Source organism: Salvia hispanica, chromosome 4 (genome assembly GCF_029641045.1).
Source record: "Salvia hispanica isolate PSC_SH4W2 chromosome 4, Shi_PSC_v1, whole genome shotgun sequence".
NCBI classification, from domain to species: Eukaryota; Viridiplantae; Streptophyta; class Magnoliopsida; order Lamiales; family Lamiaceae; genus Salvia; species Salvia hispanica.
The window spans coordinates 25,007,480-25,028,871 of NC_142695.1; the positions used below are offsets into that span (position 1 = coordinate 25,007,480).

Below are 21,392 nucleotides of genomic sequence, written 5' to 3' on the forward strand. Positions count from 1 at the left end.
CTAACTCGCGGAACACCTTGAATTCAAGCCCTCGCATGTGACAAACTTCCAAAGATGGAAAGTGTTCTCTCCCTCTCAAACTGTATAAGGATAATGTGTATATAAGCACTCAAATCATGCATCATGCAAAGTTTACCATAGGCTTGCTCAAAGTCTAATCCCACCTCTACTAAATGTGATTAAGCTTCAAAAGTCCGAAAGGTGTTTATCTTTGGTTGTAATGTAAGCTCTTTGGTAGGTGAGGAATATTTGGCTAAAAAGTGACTTAAAAATAAAAATATCCCAAGTAGAGTAAAGATAACTCCACTTTTCTAAACCCAAGACACTATTAACACTTTATTTATTTCTCCATCAACTCACTTTCCAATCCTTTGATTTTCTTTTCTTTTCACAACCTTTCACACATTTTTTTCTTTTTCTTTTTTTTTTCTTTTTCTTTCTTACACATCATTTACATATTTGGAAATTTTCTCAATTTCGCAACTTGTACTTTTCTTTACATTAAGAACACCCCTTTTTATACTTTCTCCTTATCTCTCCAATTCCTTTACAAAATAAGATAGCAAAAACTAACTAACCCAATGAATTGTCCCCATTATTTTGGCTTCCAAAGAATAGGCTTAAAGGCTCAAAATTGGCTCCAAAGGAAAAAATTTTGAAATTTTGAGAAGGTCGAAAATTTGGATAAAAGTAGGCTAAGAAAAGATGGCTAATCATCCTCCTAAATCAACTTAAACACTATGTTAACTTAAGCAAGACTAGGAACAAGTTCTAGAAACATATACATGAATGCAGATAAATCACACAAGAAAAAAATTTATGCTCAAATCCTCACAAGGTATAGCATGATTCAAGGCGAACAAGCAATTCACTAATTATGCACCTTTTTACCAAACCATCAAATCAAAATGTTAAGCCACACTTAAACATAGATGGAATGTAATATCATTGGCAACTCGATCTAGAGTGTGTCCCTAAGCATTCGTGTTCCTAAGTTCTTCATGTTAAGTTCACGACATGGATTCAAGAAAACATTTTTAGAACACAAAATTCACCAACGGGGTTTTGAAAAACAAAAACAAAAAAACTTGAAACAAAAAGAAAAATCCTAAACTCACGGTCCACCACTTCATCCCCCCAAACTTATTTACAACAAAGTGTAAAATAAGTTTGCAGAGTCGGTAGGGACGTGAGTGAACTACTGAAAAAAAAACGTACCTTGAAAATACTTTCGTCAAGGCTTGACCGGGCGAAAGTTGAGAAACTTTGGAAAAATCACGCTGGAAAAATATGCCCAGGCGGCGGCCCGCCGCAGCATGTCCGGCGGTCGCCGCGCGACAACAGAATGTTCCAGCGAGCAGGTGGCGGACCGCCGCAGCACATGCGGCGGTCGCCGCGGAGAGGTGAGAGCCTGCGAAAAAAAAAATTCAATGCACAAAATTAAACTAAAACCAAAAAATACTTAACCTAAAGCAAAAATTGTCAAAAAAAAGGTTGGGTTGCCTCCCAACAAGCGCTCTTTTAAAGTCATGAGCTCGACGTTACTCCCCTTTATTGTTTACTCCTTGGGTGGTTCCTCTAGATCAACCTCCTCCTCCACTATCTTGTCCGAGTTGTAATACTTCTTTACACGGTGACCATTGGCTTGAAACAACTGTCCATCCGGAGCTAGCAATTCCACTGTTCCACTATCATATATCTTCTTGATCATATAAGGACCGGTCCATTTAGACTTCAACTTGTCGGGGAATAGAGAAAGTCTCAAATTGTGCAACAAAACTACATCCCCCAGCGTGAGCTCTCTCGGGCTGATCATCCAGTCATGGTAAGCCTTCATTCGTTCCTTATAAGTGGATGAACTGTCGTAAGCCTCCATCCTAAATTCGTCCATCTCATTAAGAAAAAGACGTCTTTCTTCACCGGCCTTGCGAAAGTCATGGTTCAACTTCTTGATTGCCCAATATGACCTGTATTCCATCTCAAGAGGCAAGTGACAAGACATACTGAAAGGTTTGATTTTGTCTCTGCGTGTTCAAATAGGAAATAGCAGGTTCCCTAGATCCAGCAAGTCCACCAGATCACTCGGTCTAGGAACTCGTGGGTCGCGAGGAATACCGGTCGTCGGACACGCAGAACACTTTTTCTTTCAAAAACCCTCAACCACTTTACTAAACCTAGTATAGGGAAGTAGGGATCGATCCCACAGGGAAGGATGCGTAATACTCATGTTCAAGGATTTGGGAGTGTTTTTTTAGTGTTGGCTGCTGCCACGCATTTTCTTGAGTTGAGGAAAATCAAAATTAACTTGACTTGGAAACTTTTAAAAATTCTTAAACTAATAGCTAGACCTAGGCAAAATCATGAAAGAGCGTAGTAGAGGAAATTTAACTATCCGATACTTGATCTAAGAAAACCTCTACACTACTAGACCTAGGAAATAAAGCTGCTGTGGGGACCATGTCTGAAAAAGCAAGGTACAAATGAAAAGTTGGCAGAATAACTAACTCTCGTACTAACTGACAGTGACATCGTCTTCTACAACCAAAATTGCGTAAAACTTCTTAAGAAAAAAAAAGCATAAGCAAAATTAAAACAGAGCAACTGACTTGAAATCAAATTAATGCATAACAAATGAAGAACTTAACAGATCTACATACTCTAGACGAAGTAAAATAGAAATCAAGAAGAAAAAAACAGAATCTATCGAACAACTATCTTTCCACACGTCGAATCCAACCTCAGACGCTAAATCCACTCCGGATCCAAGCGTCCGACATGAACTCCAAACAACAGAAACTCTCCATCACGTCAGATTTAAGCCAGGAACTCCGAATACTCAAACAACCACAGATCTGTCACCAAATTCCTCATCAAATACCTCAACATCAAAATAAACAGAGATCGACATAACAATTGAAAAAATAAGCTAACAACAGAGAGATCTATGCAAAATGACTTGAAATTTAACCACTAAACGCAGATCCACGAACGGTAAAACAATTAAGCATCATCAACATCAAGGTCGACTCCCAAAAGTGAAGTTCGACGGTGAAAACAAGCAAACCAACTGAAATTAAAGGTAATTGTATCTTCGCCCTCACTCGGACGGTGTTGTCAAACACGAGATTTTCTAGAAAGTACCCTACCGATCACGACTACCCCAGATCCATTTCCAAGTGTGTGTAAAGTGTGTGAGCTAAGAAGAGTGAAAAAAACTGTATATCTTTTGCGTTGCATGCTCTTCTATATATATAGGCGTTTGAGTGGGCCCAACGAGGTATAGATAAGACTTTGTTGCCCTCAGCTGTAGACTCCTCTGTCACGCCAATTTTTCTTGTAAATCCTGCTCACTTCGTTCCTTTCCCTCGCTAGACCATCTCCTTCATTACTTCCTTGATCTAGCGATTTTCTTCACACACCTGGCTTAGGAAACTTGTTAGACCCAGCAAATTATAACATTTTTCGCACATTACCGATGCATGAAATTAGCCTTATCAAACTGCTCACAGTTAAACCATACTTGTCCTCAAGTATAAAGACAAGAAAAGAAAAAGAATAAGGCAAATTTCAAGCAAGGTTATCTCTTGACCGACTCCTAGACCTAGACACAAAAAAAACTAAGAAAATATATGAAAATCATACAAACACGTAAAACACATATACATGAGCTAGTTTCAATTTTAGGCATCTATCCCCACAAGATTAAGGTCAATCCAATAGTTTGCACTCCTCCAAATAGGCCCTTTCCCTTCCTTTACCTAGCCAATCTGTCAGCTTGTCAAGATAGCTTTCTACTTACCCAATTGTTGGGTTCACTCGATCACTCATTCCTCAACAGGGATGTTAGGATCGATTCTCTCTTAAGTTAATACTACACCACTGAAGCGTTGGGTTATGAGAGTTTCTCCTTCCTGGGTCAGGCTATTATCATTCTTGTTTTTAGACCATTTCCCCCCATGGACTTCGTCTAGCTTATTCTTCCTCTTTCTTTTTCTTCTTTTTTTTTTTTTTTTTTTTTTTCTTTATAAATTTTCCTCTGGACTTTGTCCAGCTTATTCCTCCATTTCTCCTTTCTTCTGGACTTCGTCCAGCTTATAACGCCTTTCCCTGGACTTCGTCTAGCTTATACATTCATAACCCAATTCCTAATTTTTCTCCTTCATAGCTCTTCTCCCTAAGCATTCAGTGGTGGCCCTTAAACATGTGTTAGCTCAAAGTTATCTGAGGCTTATAACTCACTATATAGTAGGGCTTCACAACTAAGTAAGTAGAGGCATTCTCCGTCATTCTTGCTTCACTCAAATTAACTAGGCTTATTTAAGGAAAAAGCTTCTAAGTTGAAATGCCTCCTATCTTCAATTACTTTCACTAAGGGGATCATGCCGTATAATATCCACTGGCTCATGTGACAACACTTAAAACTAACAGACTCTTAATATGCGACACGGGTAATGCATTGACTCCTCTCCCCCTCCCACTTCACTCAAGCTTGTCCCTAAGCCAACGTCGTGAAGGGGGGAACAGAGAGATCAATGCAAAATAATAAAACATAATAATAAAACTTCTCACACTTAGACCAAGCAATGGGCTAAGTGAGAGAAGAAACATAGAAAACATAGGAAAACAAACACAACAACAGAAAACACAAACTTCTCACACTTAGACCACGCAGTGGGCTAAGTGGGAGAAGATATAACAAATATTAAACACATATATAACAGGTACGAAAAAAAAATGAAAAGAACGGTATATTAAAAGTTACTTGGTCACGAGATGATTGGTCACTTCTGGGGCTGGCTCCCTCGAGAGCCAGACTGGGGTGGGATTCCGGGTCGGGTCACTTTCACTTTCTTCTTGGCTGGCTGCTCCAGCTCTTCTTCCTCCTGTGTTGTTTGTTTAGGTACTGGCTTTCTCACGATAGACTTTGATTTTGGTGGGGCTGGAACTTGCACGGGAATGGTCGGGGAGATCAACTGGAGCGACTACTGTGGTCGCTTGACGGAGGGACTGCTCTGAGTGGGCTGCCTGACTTCACTGCTGGACCCAGGAGTTGTCCTCGACTGGGTCAAGGGGAGCGTCTGCTGCATCCACTTCAACATTTTCATTGAAAGCTCCACTGCTTCCGTCATCCTATCATTCTGTTTGGCACACTTCTCCGCCAAATCAGCAATATTTCCCTTCAGGGTCTGTACTTCCTCCCGATTTCCCATCAATTCCTTCCTTATCCCACCGAGCTCCTTTATCATTTCTCTCCTCATCATCTGCATCTCCTTTTTCACGTCCTGGACTTCCTTGCGCAGCTCTTCAACCTCTTCACTCGGCATGGCTTCCTCGGCTTCCTCCTGCTCTGCCTTCACCTTGTCTCCCAACGAATAGAAGAGAGTCCTGGTGCCTTGAGTCTGCAGCAACCCCTTGTTGAAGAAATAATCAACACTAAACACCTTTGGGGATTCGCATATGACTACTAGCGGAGCGGCCTTGGCAATTCTCATGTCTATATTTCTCTGGAGGTAAGCGCCGATGAGGTGGCAGGTGTACATATTACGCCCCGGGTTGCTCGTCATTTGGTGGCACGCCTGCGCCAACCAGTATCCGAGGTGTACCTTAACACCCTTCGCCATGCACCATGTGAAGTAGAGATCGGTAGTAGTGAGAGCTGAATTTGCACTGCCCATCAAATTATAGCTCACAAATGTTTGAGCAAAACGGAGGACCCGGTCTTCGATGTGGGAGGCTTTGGAGTAGCTGGATTTAAACGCCCCTGATTTAGAGTGCGTGACTAGTTCCCATGCTGTCTGTACTTTGAAACCAGGCGTGTTCTTTGGCATCCCGACCATCCTGTCATTCCACGCCCCCTCTTCATCTTCTGCCTGGGTGAACAACCCCATCCGCAAAGACCACTCCCTAATGCTCAACTCGTACTCCTGATTAAAAAGTCTGAATGTGATAGAATCCGCGTCCAGGTCAGTGGTATTCTTCAACCGAAAGGTGGAGAAGAACTCCCTTTGCTAAATCCACTGGTACCCTCTCCTGGCTGTGCTGCAATAGCCACTCGAACCTTACCGCTCGGATACAGGCGCGGAATTCTTTGTCACATGCGATCATTTTGAGCTCCCTTGAGCTGTACTGCTTTCCTGACTTAGCCATCTTCCCGGCGCTACACCTCTCCTTGTATACCGCGATCCTCTTTTGATCGTCGAATTGCCTCATCTCCTCTAGCAAACTTTTAGTCAGCCAAATTACCGGGCGTCCTAGAATCGGCTCTTCTTCAGCCTCCTCAGAGTTATAGCTGGGCTCAGGGATGGGCTCATCGTGCTCCTCGACAGAGGTTTCCTCGGTCACAGGGGAAAGGGTCTCCTCGACCTCCTGGACGGAGGGAGCTTTCCTGGACCGGGTGGATGTAGTCACCGGCGCCTTCCCTTTTCTTGCATTTTCCTTGGCCAAGCGCGCCTCTGCCTCTGTTGCGTCAGGCACTAAGTCATCGACTTCATCAAGGAGGCTTCTCCTAGTGCGCCTCCTTTCTGCCCTCTCATCAACCTTGGGCTCACTTCCTTCCTGGTCTTCAACCAGGTCCACGATCAGTTTCAGCCCTTCTTCGGGCTCCAGTACTTCAGTTGAATGTAGATCTGAATCCGCAAAAAGCTTTTCTGGGGTTTCCCCCTCTCCAACCAACATTGGGGTTGCCCCCTCGATATAAATGGGGTTTTCCCCCCTAACATCTCCTGGGGTTGGCCCCTCCTCCACGAACTCAGGGGTTGCTCCCCTGAAATCAACCGGGGTCCCATCCCCCGTCTCCAGAATAGGGGTTTCCCCCTCAGTGATTCTCTCCAAAGTAGTGGTTTCCCCCTCAGTAGTCTTCTCAAACACAGGGGTTTCCCCCTCACGAACTTCAACTGAAATAGGGGTTTCCCCCTCACACATTTCCCTACCCTCAAGATTAGGGCTCTCAGTCTCTTTCCCTTCTGTCTCCACCAAGGTCTCGTCATGAGTCGGTTCACCATCCTCCGACTGTTTGTGTAATGCCTCCTCTTCTTCCGCCTCTTGCGAAGCGGTTTCTTCATGCGGTGGTGTAGCGACTCGCGATCCTTCTTCAGAGAGATTCACCGATTTCGCAGCCGAATCTGCTGGAATTGTCAGTGACGGTGCAGTCGGCGCAGACGGCATTAGAGCGGTGAATAGGGCATACACCTCCTTTGCTTTCTCTATACTTCCCGCCTTCTGCGTCAGTTCGGCCAACAAGGTTGGGTCATACTCAGTGCCCTTGGTAGAGTCCATCGGTGTAGATCTGAAAAAAAATAAAAGAACTGGGCAATTTTTGGTTAGGGTTTCGTCCGTGTTTTAGAGAGAGAAAACGAATTAAGAGGGAAGGAAGAGCAAACAAAAATTTTGTCTAAATAGGAATGACTGGAGAGAGAAGGACGACGGTTGCTTTTCTGGTGAAAAGATGGTGCGGTTGCAGGCGTGATGTATGCAACCGTACGTCCCCCATAATTATCGGCCAGAACTTGAAATTCGAAATATCTTTTCCCTCCTTGACTCCTTCCTTCAGATTCTCCTCCTGGCTAATTCCCTCGACCATGCCCTACAAAATAAAGAAAATGAAGGTTCCAGACCCCTAGGTCGAGGTGAGGGCATAAAATATCGATTCCCCTTGGAGTCTGGTGCTTCGAATTTTTTTTTTTTTTTTTTTTTTAAAGGAAAACAATTAAATTATTTACATCCATGTTGTATTTCCGAGATTCCCTGGTTCAGTTTTGAATTTTCAAAATCATTAACTTACTCCTTGACCCAGGAATTCATCGGAAATTACCCCCGTCTCTTTAGGCAATAATAAGGAGTGTGTGTAGTGGAATCTCGTCCACAACACACAACTCGGAATTATCCCTATAGACTTTCACTCTATGACCATTTACAAGGAAAGGAACAGAGTTTGGAGTACTTCCCTGGATCTCCACTGCTCCATTTGCTCGGATGCCAACGATGGTGTATGGGCCGATCCACTTAGACTTCAGTTTCCCTGGCATTAGCTTAAGCCGAGACTGCAAAAGGAGCACTTTCTGTCCCACATGAAGTTCCTTGACCCGGAGGTTTTTATCATGCCATAACTTCGTTCTTTCTTTGTACCACATGGCAGACTCAAATGACTCCAGCCGAAGTTCCTCCAACTCTTGCAATTGTAACTTCCTCTCTTCTTCGCAAGCTATCGGCTTCATGTTCATTTCTTTCACTGCCCAGTACGCCTTGTGTTTAATACCCACAGGTAAGTGACACATCTTACCAAACACAAGTCTGTAAGGTGACATTCCAATAGGCGTTTTAAATGCAGTTCTGTAGGCCCACAATGCGTCCCCGAGTCTTTTGCTCCAGTCCTTCCTTGACGGATTAACTGTTTTCTCCAATATCGCCTTGATCTCGCGATTAGAAATCTCTGCCTGGCCATTAGACTGAGGATGGTAAGGAGTTGACACTCGATGGTGTACATCATATTTTTTCATCAAAGCCTCGATGGTGCGATTACAGAAATGTGTTCCTTGGTCTGAGATGATGGCTCTAGGAACTCCGTATCTATTGAAAATATTTTCCTTGAGAAATTTCGCCACCTCCTTCGATTCGCAAGTTGTGGTGGCCTTAGCTTCTATCCACTTAGATACATAATCCACTGCAACCAATATGTAAGTATTCCCACAGGATGATGGAAACGGTCCCATAAAGTCCATTCCCCACACATCAAAAATTTTGCACACGATCACTGGGATCAGAGGCATCTCATCTCTTCTTGAAATCCCCCCCGTCTGCTGGCATCTCTCACAACACTGGCAGAACTCAAAAGCATCCTTATTCAATGTTGGCCAATAAAATCCGCTGTCGAGAACCTTCCTCGTTGTTTTCCTTGGCCCAAAGTGGCCTCCACATGCTAACGTGTGGCAATGATTTAACACATCTCTTTGTTCCCATTCGGGAATGCAGCGCCTAATCACTTGATCTGAGCACATTTTCCACAGGTAAGGATTATCCCAAAAATAAAATTTGGATTCGCTTCTAATCTTCATCCTCTGGGCCCGAGAAACTTCTTCTGAAATTGGCATCTCTCCCGTGACCAAGTAGTTGGCTAGATCAGCAAACCACGGTTCTGCATTCAGCGTGCGCTTCCCCTTATCCGATTCCCCAAGACCGGTCAAGGCCAAAACTGCTTCCCAGTCAGGTGGTCTAGGAAATTTCTCCAAAAGGTACAAATGTTCCTCGGGAAAGACATCGAGTATGGCCTCTTCTGTTACTCCTTGGAAGATTCTGCTCAAATGATCTGCCACCCTATTCTCCGTTCCTCTTTTATCTCGTACTTCCCAATCAAACTCTTGTAAAAGTAACACCCAACGGATTAACCTTGGCTTCGACTCCTTCTTAGCCAGTAAGTACTTTATCGTTGCGTGATCTGTGAAGACTATAACCCTTGACCCAAGAAGGTAAGGTCGGAATTTTTCAAAGGAATACACGATGGCTAACATTTCCTTCTCCGTGGTGTCATAATTCTTTTGAGCTTGATTTAGAGTTTTGGAAGCATAGAAAATCACATAGCTTTTTCCATCAATTTTTTGTCCTAAGACGGCTCCCACAGCGAAATCGCTTGCATCACACATTATCTTGAAAGGATGGTTCCAGTCTGGTGCCCTGATTATTGGTGCTGATACTAACCTGTCCTTAAGCAGCTGGAACGCCCTCTCGCATCCTTCGTCAAAGACGAATTCCACATCATTTTGTAACAACCGAGTGAGTGGTTGAGCGATTTTTGCAAAATCCTTTATGAACCTCCTATAGAAACCTGCATGGCCTAGGAATCCTCTTACCTCTTTTTGGTTCATGGGGTATGGTAGTTTTGATATCACATCCACCTTTCCCTTGTCTACCTGGATACCCCTCTCAGAAACCACGTGACCCAAGACAATGCCTTCAATCACCATGAAGTGGCACTTCTCGAAGTTCAACACTAAATACTTTTCCTGGCATCTCTGCAACACTAGATCAAGGCTGGCTAAACAAGTATCAAATGAGTTCCCATAAACGGTGAAATCGTTCATGAATATCTCAATGCATACTTCCAACAGATCCGAAAATATGCTCATCATACATCGTTGAAAAGTCCCCGGTGCATTACACAATCCAAATGGAATTCTTCGGTATGCATATGTGCCAAAAAGGCACGTGAATGTGGTCTTCTCTTGATCCTCTGGATTAACGTAGATTTGGAAATAGCCGCTGTATCCATCAAGGAAACAAAAATACTGTTTGCCTGCCAATCTCTCCAGCATCTGATCAATGAAAGGTAAAGGAAAATGATCCTTCTTTGTGGCTTCGTTCAACTTCCTGTAGTCGATGCACATCCTCCATCCTGTCACTAATCTGGTGGGTACCAATTCATTCTTCTCATTTTTGACAACTTGTATCCCAGACTTCTTTGGCACCATATGGACAGGGCTGACCCACTCACTGTCAGGAATGGAGTAAATGATTCCTAAACCAAGCAACTTCAATACCTCCTTTAGGACCTCCTCTCGCATGTTCGGGTTCAGCTTCCGTTGTGCATCTCGATGAGCCTTTGCACTTTCTTCTAGACGGATGTGGTGCATGCAAAGATCCGGACTTATTCCCACCAAATCTGAGAGAGTCCATCCTATTGCCTTTTTGTTCCTTTTGATGACCTCCAACAACTCCTTCTCTTGTTCCTTGGTCAAGTTGTTGTTGACTATTACTGGAAATGTGTCGTCCTCCTCCAAGTAAGCGTACTTAAGGCCTGGTGGAAGTGTTTTCAGCTCTTTTTTCGTTCCATTCGCCTCCTGGGGCAAGGGATTTTTGTCTGAAATTTCCGGTAAAGTCTCTTTCCCCGGCCTAGGAGATTTTTCCAAGCTGGCCACATAAGCTGATCCCTTTGACCTAGCTGATTCCGGGCTTCTGCAGAATACCATAATGGCCTCTGTGAGCTCTTCATCTGTCAATTCTTCTGTGTTCACTGCTGCACACCATCCCACAACTTCTTTGTCAATCGAATGGCTCAACTCCGAGTTGTCGATTTGTTCCTGTATCAATTCTGTCTCAAGATATTCTTGGACTAAAGGGTTAATAACATCAATAGCGTAGAGATTCTCAACATCTAAAGGCCATTTCATCCCTTCATCTATGCTAAAGGTATATTTTTCCCCATTATAGTCCAAGCAAATTGTTCCATCAAACACATCGATAATGGTCTTAGCCGTACGCAAAAATGGCCTCCCTAAAAGTACCCCACTAGACTCAGTAGACTCATTATCATTCATCTTGATCACGTAAAAATCAGCAGGATATAGAAATTCATGCACTTTGACTATAATATTTTCCAATACTCCTTCAGGGCAAATGCAAGTTCTATCTGCTAGCTGGATCACTACCTTGGTAGCAACCATTCTTACCCCAGTTAACTTCTTATAGATCGAAAGTGGCAAAACATTTATTGACGCCCCTAGATCACACATGGCATGCTCAACTTTGATATCCCCTAAAGAGATGGGTAATGTGAACATACCTGGGTCGGTGCATTTCGAGGGCATCCTTCTTTTCTGTATCACAGGAGACACAGTTTCTCCAATCACAATCTTCCCATCTAGCTTGGTTTTCCCTGCAATAAACTCCTTGATGAACTTACTGAAGGCGGGCATTTTCAAGGCTTGCAAGAATGGCAAGTTGATTTCCAACTTGCTGAAAATCTCCATGAGATCCTCTGTATCATCCTTTTTCTTCTTCGCCTCCCTACGGTATGGAAATGGTTTTACCCGCTTTACTGCATTTGTGGAAGTCCCAGCCTGGGTTTCATCAGCTCCCTTGTTTCCTTCCTTACTTACTTCCTCAGGTTCGGGGTCTAGGAAGAATGGGTCCCTTGATCGAGGTAGAGATCCCCCTAAATCTTCCTTTTGGAGGTCTCTCTGAACAATGATCTCCCTCGGTCCAGCGCCTTCCTCTTGCTGTTTCTGACACTGTTTCCCTTCTTTAGCTTGCATAGGCACTTCCTCATCAGTTTCCAACGTCGGCCCTTCTTAACCCCGCCCAGATCTCAAGGTGATTTAACTAATGTTTGCTCGGTCTGGCGGTTTGATGGTAGCAAGAAGTTTGCCTTCATTCCCTCGCATCTCATTCAAGGAAACTACGATCTGGGAAAGTTTTTTTGCCATCATGTCCATGGCGGCTTTATGTTCAGACTGAGCATCTTGTAACTTGTGCACCATGTCATTGTTGGAGTGTAGGTTACCTTGCATGAACTGCTGTGAATTTACCAGATCATGGACCATGTCATCCAAACTCCGCTGTGGTCTGCTAATTTTACATTCCTATCAAACAAACATGGCATTAAAGTAACAATATTATTTATCCCTATTGGACATACAATCTCATAGCGTAACTTATTCATGGTACAAACATTTCAAATGACACTAGGGTTAATATGAGCATATTTTCGAATATGATCATTTTTCTCAAACCCTGCGACATATTTTACTTCAAGAATCGTCCATGCTTCTATTCCTCCGGATTTTGAATCCAATAAGATCACAGAATTACCTTCTTTAACACTTTCAGAGGATTGCGGAATGTGGCCTGACATCTACACAGGTTTTCCCCCACCAAAATCAATTTCGGAAAGACCAATATTTGCCCAACTAGTAAAACCAAGTAAAGTAGCTTCTTGAGGCATCTCATTCCTCAACTCCTCTAGAAAATCAGACACACCATCGTTCCCCAATCGTCTCACAAACTCACCATCTATCTTTGCTATCCCCTTTTTCACGTCCCTCAACAACTCCATCAAGTCCTTTTCATTAGGGTTGCTCCACAAGCTCTTGGTAGACCACACTAAATTACCAAAACTATCATCTGGAAACGGTGGCGTCGCCTTTCTCCGCAGGTTGACCGCTTGAGTCATCAAAATAGGATTCATGTCCTTCCCGGCGGACTCTTCTGTCACAGCCTCCATGAAGCATTGCCATATCACAGCAGTCACCACATTCTCTCGCGAGACCCTAAAGCTACTTGATTGAGCCTTAAGAGTGGATAGGGTAGAGGCATCGAAAACGTACCTTCTCAACACAAACTTCCCAGAGCTTAAGTATTCGGATATATAGCACAGAATTAACCCCCCAGTGACAAGTAATTTTACTTTTAGTAATTTTGTATTCTTTTCATTTTCTTTGTTTTTGTTTAAACATCCTTTATCTGTTTTTTGTGTTTGATGTTTTTTCCCACTTAACCCAATGCTTCGTCTAAATGAGAAGTTTCTGTGAGTGTTTCTTCTCCAACTTAGGCCATTGCATGGTCTAAGTGTGAGAAGTTTGTATTCTTTTCATTTTCTTTGTTTTTGTTTAAACATCCTTTATCTGTTTTTTGTGTTTGATGTTTTTTCCCACTTAACCCAATGCTTCGTCTAAATGAGAAGTTTCTGTGAGTGTTTCTTCTCCAACTTAGGCCATTGCATGGTCTAAGTGTGAGAAGTTTGTTTTGTTTCTCTGTTTTGATGTTTGTTGCTTTCTGCTGCTTCTCCCCCTTAGTCCACTGTTTGGTGATGGTCAAGGATGAGAGCATAGTACATTTCAATTAATTCATAATTCTCGTGTCAAAGGAATTCACTTGATTACGAGGTCTGGGATCTCGATACCGAGATGAACATGGTCGTCGGACTCACCTTCAGCCTTCTATCAATAAAAATACCTCAACCCACTACACTTTACAATTAGTATAGAGAAGCAAAGGGTCGACCCCACAGAGAGGAATATGATGCGAGTAAGAGTTAAGAAGACATGGAAATGGGTTGGCTGCTGCCACTCAAACTTGGGTTGAGAACTTTAACTACTAGTCTCTGGAAATACAAATAAACTAATCTAACAGCTAGACCTAGGAAACGGGAAACATGATGCAGACATTCATGATGAAACAAATATCAGACAGAGAATGAAATAGAACAACTAAAGTTTACTAGACCTAGTGAAATGATTTCCTAAAACAGCTAGACAAGAGAACGCATGCAGTGGGGACCATTTTCCCAAAACAGAAATAGTACGAATGAAAAGATGCAACAACGAAAATCTGACTCTAACTAACAACGATCTTCATCTCTTTCAACAATCTAAACACAAACATGCAGAAAACAGAACAATAAACCAGACTAAAACAGAGCATGCTAGACCGGATGTTAAAAACTACGATTAACCGGAAAATAAAACAGATCTGCAATTACTAGACTAGGCAAACGAAGAAACAGAAGCTAAACATCATCTCCATGCAGAATTTCCACAGATCCAAACTCCAGTTGCTTAATCCACTTTGGATCCAAGCCATCCAAAACCAACAATAACGAATTCCATCACCAACTACTCCGATTCAACAGATTTACCCCGATCAACTACAAGCAAACCACAATTCCGCTTCAACCAAACAGATCAAGTACGAAAAGCATCCCAGGTAAATAAGCAATAGCAATCAACATAAATAGGAAACGAAAACAGAAAATAAACTTCCATAGCTAAATTATCCAGAATTCAACAATGATTCAACGATCATCGAGCTTCGAACAGTGAAGACTTGGCACAAAAGCAACAAAAACAGAAATTAAAAGTGATTGTTTCTTCGCCCTACGTGAGGACGATGGTACACAAACTCAAACTAGCTAGCAAGCCACGAACCTCCCAGAATTTACCCTATGGTGCAATGTGTATGTAGAAAAATTATAACGAAGTGAACTAGAACTAAGAGCTGGAGCATGAAGAGAGTAATGTGCAATTGATGTGCACTTCCAGTATTTATAGACGGTTGGCTTCTAGATCCTTCCTTGAATTTTCTAATTTGCCCTTCCTCTTTGAAGCTTCCTCCTTCTAGTAAATTTGTGCTCTTTTGCTCATTTCTACTTCTTTTCTCCCGCCAGGCAATTTTTCTCTTCCTTTTCCTCCGCTTGGCGATTTCTCTACACACCTGGCTTAAAACATGTGTTAGACCCAAGAAATGATTGAATTTACCCCCATAACCGATGCATGAAATTGGCCTTATCACTTGGCCTAAGTTTTCTAAGCTCTAAATTAGGGAAACTAATTTATTGGGATATGATCAAATGACTTTTGATAAGGCTCGTTTCATGCATTTGTTTTTGGTTAAAATTTTGTACTTTTGGGGCGCTAATCTATGTTTCCGAGTTCAGGTGCGTAATAAATCTGCCAGACCTAGGAGTTGTTGTTACTTGACCTGGCAGATGCAAAAGAGATGAAATTGAAGTGGAATTCAGATGTCGTCGTCCGGACCTGGGAGAATCAGAAAGCTGGCGATAGGAGCAGAATGAGGCAAAAAACAGATTATTAAAGCATCTTATTCAAGGGGCACAAGCGTCAATTCACCAAAAGGATGCCCTAGGGATCAGAGCCTCACCTATATAAAGAGCTCAACCTTAAGGAATAAGATATCACTTCTACACACACTCTCTTAGCTCACTTTTGGAGGCTCCTTGTTTCATTCTTGTTTTTCACACTTCAAATACTCATTTCACTTGCTGCGCACTTGGAGATGGGGTGATTTCCGGCTATCGTGGTGGTTCTCATCGTTTTGTTGTCGTGTAACACCGCCTTGATGGGGTAAATAATATTTACTTTGCTTTGTTTAGTTTGCTTTTCGTTTTAAGTACTTGTTGGTTTTTAGTTTCGTAACTTTGGTTTCTGGCTTTGATCTACTGGATTCAAACCTAATTCTCGTTATTACGGAAGTTTATGTTGGATCCTGTTGAGTTGATGTTGTTGTGTTGCTTTTAACTTTCATTATTGTTGATTGTTGGATGTTTGGAGCTGAGATCTGTTGGTTTGTTGTTGGAGGCTGTGGATTTACATATGGAGATTTTGGATCTGTTGAATCACAGTGGATTTGAGTTGGAGTTTGGTAGATCTGGTGTTTGCTGTTTATATTCTACATGATTATGGCCATTTATTTTCTATTTCTGCATCTGCTAGCTCTAGTAGTACAGATCTAATAGTTTTGGCTTTAATTTCTTGTTTTAAGTTTAGATCTGAAGTATGCTCTGTTTTTCATGGTGTTTAATGCTCTGTTTTATCTGCTATTCTCGTTTTCTTCCCGAAGAAGATGAAGTTTGTTGGTAGTTAGAATCAGATCTGCTTTTGTCAGTACTTTCTGCATGTCCTTTTGCTTTTATGCAGTTTTTCCAGACCCTGGTCGTTTAAGGAAATTGGTCCTCACTGTTTGTCTCTCTTTTGTTTGTCTAATTAGGAAAGTCTGTCTAGTCCGTTAACTCCCGTTGTTTTAAAACTTTCAATATTTCATTTCTCAAAGTCATGCATGTTCCGTACGTTCTCGTTTTTTGGACCCAGTAGGAAGAGTAAAGTAGTTTAAGTCTCTCAGACCCAGTAGTTTAGTACTCGACCCACAAACTGCGTGGCAGCAGCCAACCCCTCCCGAAAACATTCCAAATGCAGTTTCGAAGAAAGTAGAGTCCCCAAAACATCCTTTGCTTCCCTGTACTAGTTGTAGTATAGTGGGTTGAGGATTTTGAAGAAAGTAGAGTGCACCCAACGACCCCCGTCTGATAGATTCATGGTCTTCTAGCCTTTGTGAACTAGTTGAATCCTCTGGACTTGTTAGATTGAGAGATATCACCTTTGCACTGCATCTAATCATAGCTCTCTTCAAATGGCGCCGTTGCCGTTTGGTCTATGCAACGCACCTGGGACATTTCAGCGATGCATGATGAGCATTTTCTCAGATTTACTGGAGGATTGCATAGAAATTTTTTTGGATGATTTCACCGTATATGGAGATTCCTTCGAGACTTGCCTGAGGCACCTGGATGTTGTTTTGGAGAGATGCAGGAAGAAGAACCTGGTGCTAAACTATGAGAAATGCCACTTTATGGTCAAGGAGGGAATAGTACTGGGGCTTGTTCTGTCGGAAAGGGGCATCGAGGTAGATCAAGCGAAGGTGGATGTGATCTCTAAACTCCCACATCCCATGAATCAGAAGGAAATTCGAGGATTCTTGGGTCATGCTGGATTTTACCGAAGGTTTATTAAGGATTTCGCAAATATTGCCCAGCCCTTGACAAGACTTCTCCAGAACGACGTGGAGTTTGAGTTTGAGGATAAGTGTAAGGAAGCCTTCCAGCTACTTAAGGATCGATTGGTCACGGCTCCAATAATTCGCTTGCCCAATTGGAATTACCCCTTCGAGGTAATGTGCGATGCAAGTGACTTCGCAATAGGAGCAGTCTTAGGTCAGAGGATCGAAGGGAAAAATTTTATCATCTTCTATGCCTCAAAGACTCTCAACCAGGCCCAGAAGATCCATGACACCACCGAGAAGGAGATGTTGGCTGTGGTATATTCATTTGAAAAATTCCGACCATACTTACTGGGGTCGAGGGCGATAGTGTTCACTTGCTGGGCTTTGGTTCCCCTTGCACAGCGGAAAACTTGTACAAAACAAATAAATCAGACACGGATCTATTTGACCGATTATGCGATTAATCAATTCACATGTTAAACAGATAATTGCATGCTAGAACGCAAATAATTCATGCTTATAGAAAGTAAATCCTAAAACATGAATTCTACGGTTTAGAGTTACCGATTTGATTCTCCAAAGAATCGTCGATTGCTCGCGCCTGCTCCACGTGATGATCTTCAATACTAGACCTCGGATCTTCTCTCTGGTTCCCGAACTGTATTCCAATATCAGTGTGGGCTGATCTTACTAGAATACTAAGACTTAAATAAAGAAGACAAAAGAAATTCTTTTGGGAATAGGAGAAGAATTCGAAATTCTCCACATCTGGAGATTTTCGAAAATTTCAAAAATTACAAGAAGTAAAATTGTGATTATTTTGTCTCCTTTATTCTCCTATTTATATTAAGTTCCTTTTGGGCCCAGACAGGGATCTAGGATATCATCATTTAAATCGTACTAGGATATTACTAGATAGAAACAGTTCCATCACAATCCATAAGATGAAAATAAAATCCAATCAATCAAGATTTATACAAATCTCAATTTTATTTAGAATAGACATTCAGAATATATCAAGCATTACTTAGGATTTCTTAGATAAATAAATTTATCTAAATCCAATTAAATAAAGATTTCTTATAGATCATTAACATCCTAATCTATCTAGGACATAAATCCAAAAGATAAGGATAACTTGAATTAATACTTATTTTGATCCATCTAAGATTTGTCTAAATAGAATTAAATCTATTCAAACCCTTAGGATAAAATAAATTAATATAAATGTTTATCCTAATTCATCTAGGATTTATATTGGAATAAATCCATGTAAATCCATAGAATAAGATAATATTATATTATAATTATTCAAATATATCCAAGATTTATCTAGGAATTAATCCATATAAATCTATAAGATAAGAACAAAATATTATATTATCACTATCCAAATCCATCTAGAATTTATCTATGAATAAATTCATATAAACTCATAAGACAAGAATAAAATAATATTATCATTATCTAAATCCAACTAGGATTTGTCTAGGGATAAATCCACATTAATCCATAGGATATAGATAAAAATTAGATTGTCATTTTCCAAATATAACTAGGATTCATCTAGGAATAAAATCCATATAAATCCATTAAATAAGGAAAGAATCTAATTAATCCATGATTTAATTCATAATTAAATCTCATATAATATATAAAATCCACAAAAGATATTTCAAATCTTATTTGCAAATTAATCTTGAATTATTTCCGAAATTGAATCCAAGGATTTGGAAATCCTAATCAAAATTTGGAAAGCGAAGTCGTGAGACGAGACAAAACGACATCACGCATAGGGAAACCCTAATCTTGCGTCGTCGTACTCCCACTGAACCGCAGCCGCTGCGGGCTCCCACTCGTCTCGCGAGCTCGCCGAGCCTGACGTCTCCGACGCTGCTGCGTCGACGTCGCTGCGCTGGAGCTGCTGAAGCGTCTCCGGCGTCAGCGGTGCTGCTGCCTCGCGAAACCACCGTTGCTGCTGCTGCTGCGACATCTCCGACATCGCTGCTGCCGTCTCGCAGCTGCTCCGGTGTTGCTGTTTGCTGTTGCGACGCCTCTGGCGCTGCTGCTGCGTCGTCGCTTGTGCGACGTCGACTTCGCCGCCGCCTTGCTGCTGCCCGTGAACGAGGAAGGCTCCCAATATTACGTAATTGGACGAAACTAATTTCATACGCTGAAATTCCCAATTGATAATACATAGGACATTCATGAAACAATAACAATTTCAATCCACGTAATGATTACGCATTGAAAAATTAGTTTCAATTCATGAGATGACAAAAGGAATTCACGTAATGATTTTCAATTATGTTGGATAAATAATTCCAATCCAACTAACAGCTCCCAGCTTTATTGACGCACGCGAAAATTCCTCAATTAAAACGTCATTCATCTTCTGATGTTGAGACTAACGCGTTCGGCAATGTGCAGCACCGGCGTGAGCGCCGGCTGCACATTCTCGTCGAACGTGCTCTCATCATCATCATGCATTCAAACAATTCACATAACATGAAATTAATCCAAATAATCAGAGCCAAAAATTGGCTCTGATACCAATTGCTGGACTTTGGTTTCCCTTGCACAGCGGAAAACTTGTACAAAACAAATAAATCAGACACGGATCTATTTGATCGATTATGCGATTAATCAATTCACATGTTAAACAGATAATTGCAGAACGCAAATAATTCATGCTTATAGAAAGTAAATCCTAAAACATGAATTCTACGGTTTAGAGTTACCGATTTGATTCTCCAAAGAATCGTCGATTGCTCGCGCCTGCTCCACGTGATGATCTACAATACTAGACCTCGGATCTTCTCTCTGGTTCCCGAACTGTATTCCAATATCAGTGTGGGCTGATCTTACTAGAATACTAGGACTTAAATAAAGAAGACAAAAGAAATTCTTTTGGGAATAGGAGAAGAATTCGAAATTCTCCACAGCTGGAGATTTTCGAAAATTTCGAAAATTACAAGAAGTAAAATTGTGATTATTTTGTCTCCTTTATTCTCCTATTTATATTAAGTTCCTTTTGGGCCCAGACAGGGATCTATGGATGGTTTTAGATATGGGCTCTCCCAATTAGCTTTTTTCTAATTAAATTGAACCCACAATTTAATATAAGCTTATAATGGAATATTACGAGCAGCCACTACAGAAGTAATATTGCACTCCCCATCCAAATCCGAAATTACAAGTAATCCGGGTTTCCATTATTTATATTATTTATTTCCTGCGCTTAAGATATTATTGTCCATTAATTAATTGAAGTCTGCTATGGACTTAATTAATTAACATCTTATTAATTCCAAGAGTGGACTTAGCAAGAAACACTTATTTATTATTCATAGAGTAATAAAAATCCAACTGGTCAGTTTCCGAATAATAAAACCTTGTTCAAGCTCCTCTTGAGGACATTATCAAACGAGACTCACCTCGCGCACGATTCAACATAATAGCAATCCTAGCACCGCTAGATTTTAATCACCACTACCCAATATATCAGGATTATTGGGTTGCGAAAAACCCGCACCATTTGATAAGTCAAAGTAGTGCATAATCAATACCGTATGCTCAATGCTAACGTATGTAGATTAAGATATAGTATTTTATCAAGACCTAGTCTTTCAGTAGATAGCATAAAGACACGTCTTGCTGTTAGATCCATTCAGTGCTATACCACACCAACGTCATCTTATTTCAGTAAGGCTTAGAAATAATCGGACTGACATTGCAACCTTTCACGATAGGTAGTCTAAGCCTATCTGGGTTGTGAAATTCTTCTTTTTCTTTTGCAAAGCATTGCATAGAACCGACTGTGTTACCTTAAAGTGGACGACGCCCACAACCAGTCTACTAAGCAAAAGACTTAGACTTTGTTTGCTTCTTATACATTTAAATGTTTATAAAACATCTTATAAATGCATAAGCAAACACAATGTAATAATATACTGATTCTATTCATGCGAAACTGCTCGAATAATACTGAATCGGGTTAAAAGTGGATTATAGAGTTTTACGTATACAAGCAAGATTCTATTCGAGCGAAACTTGTTCGAAACATGCTTTTCAGTATACAAAACCTAACATCACTGACCACGCACCCATTAAATATCTCCTAGCCAAAAAGGAGTCCAAACCACGGTTGATTAGGTGGGTGCTACTGCTTCAAGAGTTCGACTGGGAAGTCAGAGATAAGAGAGAAACCGATAATAGAGTGGCTGACCAGTTAAGCAGAATCATCCAAGGGGAAGATAAAGAAGCCGTACCCGATGCGTTTCCCGAGGAACATCTCTACTACTTAGGGGGATCTCCTAGCCTCATCAGAT

General features: G+C 41.4%; 1 pseudogene; it reads right to left on the bottom strand.

Annotated features, from left to right (window-relative positions):
• Positions 1-12,442: 12,442 nt before the first annotated feature.
• On the bottom strand, positions 12,443-19,551 carry LOC148927528 (epi-neemfruitin B 7-O-acetyltransferse L7AT-like; annotated as a pseudogene).
• Between the last annotated feature and the right edge of the window lie 1,841 nt (positions 19,552-21,392).